This window comes from Ptychodera flava, chromosome 21 (genome assembly GCF_041260155.1).
Source record: "Ptychodera flava strain L36383 chromosome 21, AS_Pfla_20210202, whole genome shotgun sequence".
NCBI lineage: Eukaryota > Metazoa > Hemichordata > Enteropneusta > Ptychoderidae > Ptychodera > Ptychodera flava.
Window position 1 is genome coordinate 24,335,508 of NC_091948.1, and position 13,813 is coordinate 24,349,320.

General features: G+C 41.1%; 1 long non-coding RNA gene across 2 annotated transcripts; it reads left to right on the top strand.

Annotated features, from left to right (window-relative positions):
• Positions 1–6,023: 6,023 nt before the first annotated feature.
• On the top strand, positions 6,024–13,055 carry LOC139121798 (uncharacterized). Of its 2 annotated transcripts, none has more exons than XR_011549352.1 (3): positions 6,024–6,337; positions 8,434–8,538; positions 12,559–13,055. It is a non-coding gene; the product is annotated as an uncharacterized lncRNA (long non-coding RNA). The 2 variants fall into 2 exon arrangements; XR_011549353.1 differs by lacking the exon at positions 6,024–6,337 and adding an exon at positions 7,582–7,886.
• The last annotated feature ends 758 nt before the right edge of the window (positions 13,056–13,813 follow it).

A 13,813-nucleotide genomic window follows, 5' to 3' on the forward strand; every position in this document is an offset into this window, starting at 1 on the left:
TACTGTTGTGGCAATTATTATGTTTTAGAGCATTTTTGTGGTGCATATTTTTACAGGTTTTTTTGCTTTGTTCTGGGATCATGTGAAAATGCTCAGACTTTGTTATGTCAACACTACCTGTATATATAATGACTCTATTACTGTGTACAGTTTGCAAAATCTAGACTCCAAGTCATCAGTAACAACGTAACTAGTGGGAGATTTTATATATATATATATATATATATATATATATATATATATATTATATATATATATATATATATATATATATATATATATATATATATTATCAATAGGACGTCAGCAGTTGATCCCCAATGGAGAGTGGAGTGGGATGATATAGAAAACTTGATTGATACACACTACCTCACTCAGTTTTATATATATATATATATATATATATATATATATATATATATATATATATATATATATATATATATATATATATATATATATATATATATTCACTGAAATAGTGGTTATAATCTCTTACCTGTTTCTTGGCGTGTTGTTCTGTGCCGTCCCGTCCTCTGCTGTTGTCTGTGTGCCACTTCCATTGTATATCTTCACTGTGCTACTGATGGCATTACTATAATCACTTGAATTGCACATTTTGTCGGATTCGATTTTCTTTGGTAAGGGATTGAAAAGTGATTTGTTTGTTGATTTTATTTATACTATGCCAAGGGTCCTTTTATTTCTTGCATTTTGTTATCTGCATTTTGTTATCTGCACCAGTGTTCGTGCTTATTGCTCCCAGTTTTATTGACATCCCCCTTTTTGTTGTGCTCACGATGTTCTTTGCAACGCCGGATACTGTCAGAAAGCGGCTGGTATATTGTGACGGATTGGTGCCTTGCTTAGATTTTGAAAGCAATTCTGAAAGCCTTTATTGTCAAGAGTGGAAAAGCTGTTTCAGAGAAGACTGCGACCGTCGACTTCAGAAAAAAACGCTACTTGTTTACCGCTATCACCAAAAAGACAATTTTGGTAATAGTGGGAAACTATTAGCGTGTTTCTGAAGTCGGCGGTCGCAGTTTTCTCTGAAACAGCTTTTTAGCGTTTGTTGTCAGTAAATATAGTTTTTGGACTGAGCAGTTGAGGAGTGAATATCTATTGAAAGACGAATCACTCGATGGCTATTTGTTTTTCTCGGTCAGATTATATCGCCACCGGTGTTGTTTTTACAACAAGGTTTGTGAATTCACCATATTTGTTTGCAGCGTAATTGACATGGACAGGGCCTGTTGCTAGCTCGCCACACATCCGACGCAGCTGTTGCCACACACTTCCCGCTAAAATACATATTGACACGGCGCGACCCCCACTTTCGCCCGGTGTCGGTAAATTGACATAGCGGGGGTTACCTCTTGGGGTGACTTCTTCACACCGTATACATTACAGCAAATCCCCAAAGCAAACTACAGATACAAACAAATAAACAAACGGCCTTTCCGTAAACTGGTTGCGCTGTCACGAAGATCAACAGCGAGCTTCCCTTTTCGGCACGGCGAACCATTTCTTTGGATTACACAGTGGAAACAGCGACGCTGGAATTCGCTCTTTCATCTCAGGAATAACGTGAGCAACCATAGTTTCCATTTTATTTCACAGCCCTCCTTTATAACAGGACCATCAAAAGTGACGCGTGTTTTCATACACGTAGGGAAAATCATCGTAATTGTTTTGTTGGGCAGGGAAGATCGTATTTCATTGGTTATACAGATTCAGGGTATTCTTGTTTGCCACTGAAATGCTCCCTCTCTTTGATATTTCAAACACACGCATTTTTCCCCTCCTTTGAAAACCAACTCAGTTGACGTGCCGCGTATTTCAAATCGTGCGGGGAATGATGAACGAGGCTGCGCAGTCATTGATCAACGGCATCATTTGTGGCAGAGTGGGCGATATTGCGCTCAGTGAGATCGGCTTGTAACGCTGTGCGTCGGGGGAATTTCTATACATGTTCATTTCGTATATTAAAGAACGACTATGGCTTGTTTGATTTCATTCAACTTGCAATGCCTTTGTAGTTTTATTGCAAAACGCCGCCAGGGTTCCGCTGCCGTGCATTAGTTCACACATACGGTAGACCATAGAGTTCGCAGTGACAGTGCTGATGATGTCTGTCTGCGGGATTTTCTGGTCGCCTCACCATCTCATATTCCGCTTATTGTGTACCAGTTTTCCCTGGCTTGTCGCCGTCATTAAATTATCTGCACACTTATTTAATTTTATTTTCCGTTATATTTTTCCAAAATTTCATGCGATATGGACACAACCTCTCGCAATTAATCAGAACACACTTACAGACCAATGAATCCATAATTAATGAGTTGTGATGTCGCCGAGACTAAACTTCAAATCTCAACAGAGCAAATGGCAAAGGAAAGGTTCATTAATACGGATGATTGCACTATCAATATTTATACTCCCATTTCGCAAACCCTACCTGTGAAAACCGCTGGTGGAATCAATATTATCGGGAGTTGTAGCTATTATACTCATGGGCTGTTTGACCTCAGAAATTGATACATTTATCTGATGAATTGCGGGGAGGGAGAATTGCGACTCTAACAAAACCGAGATAAGACACTACAGTGACTGTGGAAATCACCAACAGTCTGGCATAATCAGGAGCGAATGCACTTGTGGCACAGGGAAGACGTCATCGATTAATATACGAAAAGAATTACGAAAGAGAACAGTGGATAAGATTATCGTAAAAATCTACAAGTGGATGATGATGTCACACACTATGAAGAAAATTGATATTAATGTTTTATTTTACACAAACATACATACATAATCCACACATAATACATAATACATACATACATATATACATACATACATTATTTATACATACATACATACATACATACATACATACATACATACATACATACATACATACATACATACATACATACGTACGTACGTACGTACATAATACATATATACATACATACATACATACATACATACATACATACATACATACATACATACATACATACACACATACATACATACATACATACATACATACATACATACATACATACATACATACATACATACATACATACATACATACATACATACATACATACATACATACATACATACATACATACATACATACGCACATACAAACTTACAAACGCACATACTTATGTTCGTACATATACAAGTACAAGTAGATGTAACAAAATTTACGTGACAAAAAAATCACAAGTTTATTTATGTCTTTTGCAAAGATACTACCCAGCTGCAGTATGGAGACCCGAAGGTATCATATGTGTGTATTTCTCGCTTTAAACCAAAAAGAAAGATCGAGGTGCAAACAACAAATTGACTTACGGCGCAAGCTTAGCCTTTGAAATTGTTTTGTTTCAGTTCTGTTCAACCCTTGGGACACAAATGCAATATTGGGATATATATATATATATATATATATATATATATATATATATATATATATATATATATATATATATAAGCATGCATAAGTACATACAAACATGGATAAATGGCAGGTTTATGTTGTTTTGTTGCTTTCCTCTTACTTTCTGCACTCAAACTCTAGTACCCAAGTCACCGGATTTGTCAATGTATCTCATGTTTAAAGCTCTTGAAGATTAAAAACTAGTCACGTTGGCGTTAAACGGCAGGGAAAAAGACGGCTTTGGCAGATCGTGTCGTATATCTCTCCGGTTGCTGCTCGATTAGAGCGGGCGGGTATAAGAAATATTCGTGGAGAAGTAACCGCTGGCAATTGTTGTTTGGATTTCACGGGGAAAAATCTCCGCTCGGCAAGCAAAGTTTTACTAATATTGAAATTAGACTGTGTAATTACGCGTTAGCCAGGACTTTATAGACTGGCTTCCAGGCCTTGCAATATCGTTAAGGGCTTAGCAGTGCAAATGAAGGCATTTGGTACAGACGTGAGACCGGAGCAGTTTAATCAAAGTCTTCTGGTATCCATTACTACAAAATCTCCGTCTATCGGTCTGTTTAAATCCCTAAATCCAATTTTCCTCGTTGAAGGGCGTGAAAACCGTCATTTAAGCAAATGTCATTACGCTGACAGTCAGACTAGAAACTTACATCTCGTCAACACGGCATCGCGGTAAATGCGTAATTTGGAATTCATCGGCGCTGTTGCTGTGTTCATTTCATACGACTAATTTCGTCCCTAGGTAGGCAATGAGGAAAATCATTGTGCAAATAGAACTAGTCTTGCAAATTCCAACGATCGCGAGAAATTTATCTCTTTGCTGTCAACGAACTTACGTGCGCCACACAATCAAGCGAAAAATACCGCTTTGTTACAGTCTATATGAGCGTGCCCCCCGGTTCTCCCCTAATTTAAATATTAGGGTCACGGCCGTGTGAGCTGGTTGACCGCCCAATTTTCACACCTTCAGCAATGAGAGGGGGGACTTTTGTAAATTTATCAACCAGCTGTGTTAGGCCCCTTTCAGCCTTATCTGTTCGTCAACTGGAACCAGCTAATCGTTTGTCAACATGAGCGCTTTCAACTACTTTACCCGAGATTTCATAAATCAACACTGAGCAAAAACCAGGATTAGGTCGGGGGAGGGGAGGTTACCAATAAAGTGGGGCTGGAAAGAGGAGGTCAATACGATCGCGTATCAATGTGATGTCTACAAGTCGCGCAGTCACTTGCCAAACATTCTCAAGATTGTTTGTAATGCACCGTGTTTATATTTATTTGCACTTCAGATAAGGTGAACAGAAGAGGTCGGATCTTGTTGGTCACGGGTCTCAGAATAACACATGTGCCGCCAAGATTTTTTGGTCAAATATTTATATATAGCAATATTCTCTGCTTTTTTATAGGTGCAGTAGGCTAGTAACGGTACCCAGCTGTGTGTACACAATTCCCTGTGTGTGTGACAAGGCAACTAAATACCGTCTCTGTGATCTTAGGTGTCGCCCGACAGCTCATCCGGTGTTCACACTCACGTGTCGACAAACAAACTTGTCCCGGAGAGGTGACACACGCACTGTCCCCTCACACTGCGTCGCGTATGATGTGGTCGGTGTATGTGTATGTGAGTCTGTGCCAGTGGCGCGCTGGGAACGGAGTCGCGCCGGTCGCCTGTGAAATGCGACTCATAGTAGAGATGGGATCGCTCGGTTGATAGTTCCGATGATTGACAACGTCAGCTTCTCAAGTATAGTACAAGTGAACCATCACAACTTTGTTTCTCCCTTCCTCTTTAAAATAGAATGTTGATCACTCGTTGACTGACATTCCTTTTGATCGTTTTCAAGCAACCGTGCCCACACCTCTCAAAAGGTAGCGAATTGTAAAGAAGGGAGGAATATATATAGCCCAAGTGTTAACCCTATAGAGTGGCCAAATTGGCGTTGGTGAAAAAAATACATTTCGATCGCGGCCATTAATCAAACTCAATTATTGTACGTGTTATGACCGGAGGGCCCCACTGAATCCACCGTGCAGTATCAACGAAAGATGGCTGTTGCCATTACATTGGTAATCAGTGAATGTTTGACTTTAGTGGCATTCACTACAGATCAACTAAACCAACACCGGGGTGTGAATTGGTATTGACAAGGCAATCAAGGCGCGCACAATGCTCCGCAATTGCACCCGAATAGAAGCGTCCCCGTAAAGACCCCCTTGTTCTGAGTGCGGAAGTAGGGCTCCTGTACCGAGAGAATTATCATTTATTTGTATAGGAAGGAATCGGGCGTTCGGCGGCCCTACGCGTGTTTGGGTGCGGCGGCCCCGTCGATTCAGACATTGCCGCTTACAGCTCATCGCCTGACCCACACGACAGCGCTGGAATGGTCACTGTCGACCTCTTCGTTCGCTCAAACGAGAGAACAGATGCGGCGGGGGAAACGAGGGCAGTTAAACGCCGCAATGGCGCTCAATAAAGACCGATATACCTTCTCTCTCCTCACAAGTGCCATTAATTTTGCATGGTTAATCGCGGAACATTAATTAAATAATTTGTTGTTGGTTTTGGAAATATAAAAACCCAAGCAAGGGTGATCGTCCAACTCAAGTGTTTAATCAGCGATAGGAATTTTGTGTATTTTCGAAGTCGTTAAAGAACACAATCCTAAATGAGTGGAATTTCCACCTTATTGTGAAGGTGTGCTACCTGAATATGAATGACACTGCTTTTGTGTGGGTTTAGGCCGCTGTCCACACCTCGCTTGGATTCACACGTTCACACAGACAAACACAAACACATATTATTTGTAGACTTATCCAATTACGGATTCACACATGGCTACCATCCATCATCGCGCCAAAACACACAAGGTGAGTGTTTATTTATTTATTTAGTTTGCCCAATTTCTGTCGCTTAATTCTGCTCCGGCTGCCAAGCTGGGTCGAAGGTCATTGCCAAGTGGTGGTCGCCGACGAACCTGGTAGCCAAGCGACACCATGCACCATGCCCGTATCCCAAGAACCACAACTCTGGGAAAGGGGGTCCAAGATTCTTCACAGCTCCTCAGGTCATCAAGTGCACATGTAATTTGTCGGAGGGGCAGATAAAAATGATGGGACCCTAGAAGCAAAATGAGCATGCGCGAACATTTTCCCCGTCTCTCTCTGTTTCGTTTTCAGGATATATTGGCTGGTCCAATGCTGTAGGAAGATATGAAGCTATGAAAAAGAAAAGGCGCAGAATTGTTTCCGCTCAAAGACGTGGAAACGACCAAACTTTCACTCAAAAACACCTATCTATCAATTTTGAAATTACCAACGTCGTTCAAGGACGATATGAACTTATCACTCATAGTGACGAGAAATTGGTTATGTATTTGATAATGTAAAATAGGCTTTGACTTGAATCATTTGAACAGTCCCGCCAAAGAATCTGGCCTTCACTTTATTCTGAATTTTACAAGTATATGGCGATTTGAATTTTCCTGGTGTCTCAATTGAAAGAAGTGACGAGCGTCTCCGTCTGCGCAAGAGATGGTCTCCGGGTCTCTGGTGGATGGGGGCGAGCCATACCCTTCTGCTTGATTACAGCTATTTGTATTGGCCATAAAGTAGATAACTATGTTGGGTCCCCTCCTTTTTAACAACTCCAATCTTCCCTAAACCTACACACAAACGGTCCCCTTTCAATTCAAGTGCCTACAATACAAACATGTCACAAAGGCACGCAAAAAAAGGCGAATTTTCTCGCTGTATATGTACAACGTTGAGAGTCGCATAAGAAAGGCGTGTTTGTCCCCCTGAAACCCAAGTGACCAATCCCAAACCCCCTCCGCCTTGTTTGAGCCCTGCCGACTTGTCTGAACACATTGCGAAGGAGAAACGTCCGCCAGATGTGCGCTGACACTTTCGAGAAGTGGATATCCAGCGATGAAAAGAGGGAAAGAGCGACTCAAGAAAGACAGGGAAAAAAACATAAAATGGAAAACTGTAAATGCGATTGCGTAAAACAGTAGAAGCGTTGCAACGTTGGTTATTGTCCTTGTTTAATCTGCTGAAAGGAAACTGCGTCAGTTTTCGCACTTGGTTGTCAGTGATCCAACCACCTGTGGTCATTCTTCGGTACTTTCCTTACAATTCCTTTGAAATAAAGTGCAAAGTCGCCTTTTGTGTCACAGATACAGACAGGAAAACCTTTCACCACTATGCAGCTCACACACTTGAGAAATCGAAACAATTATTTCAAAATCGCTTGCATTAAAATTCACAAAAAGGTGAGGTTGAGTGTTAAGGGCTGGGAGGTGGGCCTAGTCCATCTCGTTGGGATAATCACGCGGAAAACCTGACGCCAGGTTTACAGCTCGCAGAGGCACGATTAGTTTTATACCCTGCCTTAGTGGACTTGCCCGCGGCTGTGTGTGTGAGTAAAGGATGATTCAAGACTTTGATGGCAAATTCATTAACCATTCTTGACATTGGTAAAGTAAACTAAGAGATCTGGGGAGATATCTCTACCTACCACGACGTATACCGTGTACACGTCGGTCACCTTCCATCTGTTGAACACCTCTTATCCAGGTGCGGTTGGAAGAGACGTCACACTGTCACATAATGATAAATCCTAACATCCTGTTCTTTTTTTGCTTTGGCCCATAACCAGTGATTTTATTATCGTCTGGCAACGCTGGCAAAGATGACAGGCGTTCACGATACACACATGTCCCACACTGAAGACTGTATACGATTGAATCTGAAATCAGTTTGGTTTTTTTTTGTTCTTTTCGGCCGTTCATCTCTCGTTAACAACCACACAGCCGACGGCAGGTATATCAACATCACCATAACGAACTCCTACCCCGGCCAAACAACGGATCCGGACCACACAAAACGCAGAACAACAAAACCAAATCGACATTTTCACCTTGTCAAAAGTTAGCGTTTTTTTTCTCTCTCTCTCTCACTCAAAGGAAAGAAAAAAAAACAACACCAACAACGCTCGTGAAGAAAAGCCCAGACGCGACTGAAATTTACATACTTCACAAAAGGGCGGCTATTCCATTATCGGTGAAACGGTATGTGCAAAGATTTTCTTTGGGTCCGTTGAGTAAACCACGTTTATTGATTAATATAGTAGTTAATGTGGACTGATATTAAATATGGAACTGAAATTAATCCCTTTATTAAACGCTTCGTTAATATCTTATTAATTAAGCTGCGAAGCATCTTTACAACGCACTGAGGACGGACTCGACATTTAAAATGTTAAAGTGAAATCTACTTCTCAACCTCGCCTCACCTAATTGTAAAAAGAAGTGTATCATTGCGATTTTTTATATTCTCCTTCTTTCTCTCTCGTCTGTACGCAGGATTCCCATCTGTTACCAAAGTAAAAAATCGCTCAGCCGAAAATTATCTTCGATAAATCACTGCACATGCTAAAAACACATTTTTCAGATTGCGCGAATTTTTTTTACAGTGTGATTTTATTTTCTTGGGCGATGAACAATAATTTGCATGTAATCCCTTGGCAGGTCCCCTCCTGGTGTCCAGGGTATCGCTCTAAACTTCCACGGAATACTGCGTTTACTGCCACTAAAGCGTAAACTGCTTGGCCTATCTGATTCACAGGTGTGGAAATCTGCAACCGTCTGTTGAATAGTGAGTGTTACTGTATAGGTGCGACTTAAAGTAGCAACTAGGCGTTGGTCGAACATGGCCGGTTATTATGATCTTTGTTGAAGTCGTGGCCAACAAAAATGTTGAGTAGTATGTATGCTACAAATATGTCAGTTTCATTTTCACATAAAATATGTTATTTTTTTATCTGCTTTCTTTCCTATTGCGACTTGAACGTGCATATAAAGCAAAACCAGGTCAGAAAATATAGCATATAATGAAAACGGGAAATCAGCCCGCAAACAAGGCGCATGGTTCTCGAATCAGCAACGTTGTGGAAAGGCCGACAGCTTTGGCAGAGACATATAACATTAATAAAACAAACCTAACCACTTTGATGAGTTAACCGTGGGAAAATGCTATGAGAACTGAACCATTTGTTAGAAAATCCCTCCTAAAATGGGCAACAAATGTTGTGCACCTCGTCTCCAGGTTTCACTCAATTCCCATCAGTCACGCAATGGCTACAATTTCTATTGGATTATGTTTTTTTTTGTACAGAGTTGTCTGGCCGATCGTCATGCACAAAAATATGAGCCCCCCAAAAATACTTTTGGCTGGGGCAACAACATGATGATAAAACAGTCGAAGAAATGTGTTTACGTAAACGTTCTGAATGTGGCCGCTTAATCACCCGCAATTCTCGGAGAAAGTGGAAAAAATATCAAAAAATAAGCAGAATAATGAATTTTAAAGGGAAATGCATTACACCTCGCATCGCGCAGATGGGCGAATCCAAATCTTAGCGGCGCCAAAACACTCACAACTGGCAGAGTTTAATTTCCAGTTGGGATGTATCACTTAGGATACCCAGCGTGTATCTATACCATATCACGCGACGCGGACTACGGGACCAACAAAAGTTTATCGGTGTTAGGTCCGTACACTGTCGATTAAACCTTTCCCTTGGGGGTTTCACATCTCAAAAATTCGGTATGCCATTTTTCAGCTTAATAAAGCATTGGACAGTTTGGCATATTTTCGCAAAAAAGGCCAATTTCTGAATTCATAATATTAGTATTTTACATATTTGACAAACTATACCAAATTTCCAGAGAGAGAGAGAGAGAGAGGCAGCTAGTTTGTGTTAACAGATCGAACTGCTAACATGGAGACAGATCCTTCCAAAATAGCATTAACAAAAGAAAATGATATTGATGGGGAAATCGTTGTCGATAGGTTTTCTCTTAATGAAATCTTTAACAAATGCAACGGCCACCATTTAAATTGGATTATAATATTTACATGCAGGTATTCGTCATGGTGACATTTAATGAAGTTTCAAGTGAACGCTGATAAAAACCACACAACACATGTGGATTTTCTCTTTAGAAGACTCAGTTATTTTACCTTGATTGAAAATTGGGAGAATCGTTGCTGCTTTAAAAAGCAGTAAAGCAGGTAGACCTATTTTTGGGGGTTGCAACTTGTCGTAAAGAACCATTTCAAGCTCTTGAATAGACAGCTCCGTGAATGAACTCATATGCAAAGAAGATGCGAATGTTGAGAGAATCCCAAAGCACTTTTTTTTAAGTTTCAATTTCTATGGCTTTTTGTTCGGCGTGGCGAAGAAGATAATGCAATGTTGGAATTTGCATGGAAAGACAAAAGGGTCGTGTGAAAAGCACAAGCGACAAACAGGATGGTCGGACAATCAGAGTGAATACGTGCCATTTAATGAGAGATTAGAGCTAACTAGTAATTTCACACCTTGCGTGGGTTACAACATGGCGATTGTTGACGAAATTCAATCGACGCATTCTATACATAACTTCGTTATCGACAAAAGGGCAGCGTTAATTGCCGATCAATACACCAAACCCGGATTGTTTTAATTTAGTCTTCTCGCTTGTATTTCTCCTTGAATAAATATCAACGGGATTGATCAGATAAGATTGACTCGATACAAGAGGTAAGGCCGACTCATAAGTTTTAAAAAAACGCTCTGAAAAAATGAGAACAAGGAATAGGGCTACACATCGTGCAGAAAGACACGTACATGCACAAAATGTGGGACGAATGATCGCAGTCTAAAATTTATGACCCTCACCCCGACGCGGTGAAGTATTTGTTAAGACGAGTCCTGCATGGCTTCATGTGAAAAACAGTAACTGGACAACATCGGTTTAATTCCAGTTCCAAAACGTAGTTCGAACCTTAACTTTATTTACGAGTCGACATTGCAAAGTGGTTGCAGTACACCGATCGTTGCGTGTTACACAGGCAATGGTTCGTGGGGAAATCCGACATGAGTAAACGTCATAAACTGCAAACAAAGGCGCTGGCGCCAGTGTGTCTAGCAGCGCAGGTAGACGCGGGGCTTCCACTCTCGGCCTTTGTATCGATAGTACAGTCACGGGAAATCCCTCAAAATAACCAATATGAGTGCCCGACCACTAGACACTTACACAAGAGGGCGAATTTCAGCCCGCGCCGGTGTAATAAACGTCTGAATTTCAGCCTCGGGAATGGACTCACAACAGCACAACACGTTATTATAATTCAGCGTGCATTGAGGTCAACGCTGACGCGGGTAGTATTTTTTTGCACATACACTAACATAAATCCAGCGTTCTGTTTTGACTCAAAAGCTGGTTTCTGAACTTTGGTTATGACCAAGGAATATTCTGAGCCTGTTTTGCTAGTTTCTCCCTGACCCAGGGGCACGTATAGAATGAATGGTTTCACTGGAGGAGTCACGCAGCGTTCGGGATCCGCTGCAGTCTATTGCCTTAAACTATGTGGTTTCTCTTCACTATGAGCTCTGATTCACTCTACGCAAAACCGAGTAGGTTTCATCGTCACCTCCAACTAAACCGTCTATCTCGTTATCCCATTAAGCCATTTAAGGGTCCTAATATCGATAATTCTCTGAAGTAGTTTTCCCCTTTCGGACGAGTTACACCGGTTTCTTAAAAAAAAGACCATGAAGGCATTTGAAAAGAAAACACCAAAATTATACACACGGTGCGGAGTCATCTAATTGCTGCAATAAAATGGAACGCAATTGAGCGAAATCGAACGTAAAATGTAATGATAAGAAAATTACGGTCCAATTACCCTTGTGGGAAATTTTGTATGACCTTTCATTGGAAGACCTAGTCCACAACTAAGCCATTTTAAGACGAAATCACTTTGGAGAGACTGTATGAAAAAAAGACTAGTACAGCTAATGTCTTTCACAGAACTGGCCATCTTCCGACCTTGAGTCTGTCACAGTCAGATTCAGAAAATTAGGGACTGTAGGCCCAACTGCGGTGTGTACTGCAGCTTCTCCCACGCACTACCGTGATTTTTAGATAGCCGAGCAACACATCTGGGTGAGGAATTCTACGGGGCATTCGCTGCGGAGAAGTTCTCGCTCGGCTACCGAAAATTCTTGTTTGTCGATTGATGAGCGATTGTTTACGTTGCAGAGAACAGCACGTGTGGAGTAGCCAGGCCAACGTATCGGCGAGGTGGATTCAAAACTATTCATGCTATGGAACTTCCAAGAAGTTAAGCAACAGCAGCGACTCTCTATTTTTTTGAGGAAAGAAGCACATGTTTAAAAACACACAGTTTCAAACAAATGTTAGTTTTGAGTCAAGGCGACCTCGATGAACTGTACCGACAAGGCTTTGTTGAACAGATGTCGAAATCCTGAACTGAATGCACACATACATGCGTGTGTGGACATTCGTGTAATAGATGTCCATATATTTGTAAGGTCTGGTTTTTTCGTACTGTTGGTATTTTCTTTCATTACACGGGAGTGACAGGCTTGTCAACATAATTTTGCAAGTGCTTTTCTTTCTTGTCAAAATGTTGATAGTGATTTCATACACATATTAAAGCAAAAACAGATAAATAAATAAAAGAAAAGGAAATGGTTTCGTGTTCTTTTTTGCAAAGTATGTCAAATGTCTGGTTGGAAGCGTATACAAAGATATTACAAACATTGACAATATGTAAAAGGCCATTACTGATAATAAGAAAACATTGGTTTTCACGGACACAATGTTGGTATTTCGATTGGCAGCAAGTTCCCTGTGTCACGTTCTTGAACTACAGTCATCGTACCACACCGGTGTGATTCCACAGTTGTACATTATCAATTCCTACCAGTGTCAAGGTTTTTTTAGGGCAAACTTCTTGATATGGAAGTGCACATTTTTTGTTTGAAACGTTTGACCATGGTCTCTACTACCTCCATGGTTTGACCAACCCGTGGTTGGTTTCGGCGGTACCGGGTTGAGGGGAAGTGGCCATCGCGCCCATATTGTTGACGAAACCATTTCACATATTTCGCTCACATCTGGGACCCGCGTTCTGCTTTTTACATACCAAATTTAGTTGGAAACGGTTCGCATGGTGTATGCAGTTGTTCGGAAGATTTCTCCCCTGACCGGATGGGCTTTATACGCCAGGCTGGTTTTCTAGACTGCTATACGGACGGGCCAGCGAGAACGCCACTCGACTCAGAGACAAAATATGACCGGCTGATCAGACCGGGGTATCGATGGTCTTTTAAAATTGCAGAGCTCGTTTGTTTTGGTCCGGGGTAGCGCGTTTGTAGCGTTAAATAGGGCGGAAAAATAAATGACCGACCAATGCTATTCCACTATACGCCATACTTGACGTAAATACAGATAGCGTAAAAACACTTACACAGCCAAGTGGAGTATTTAC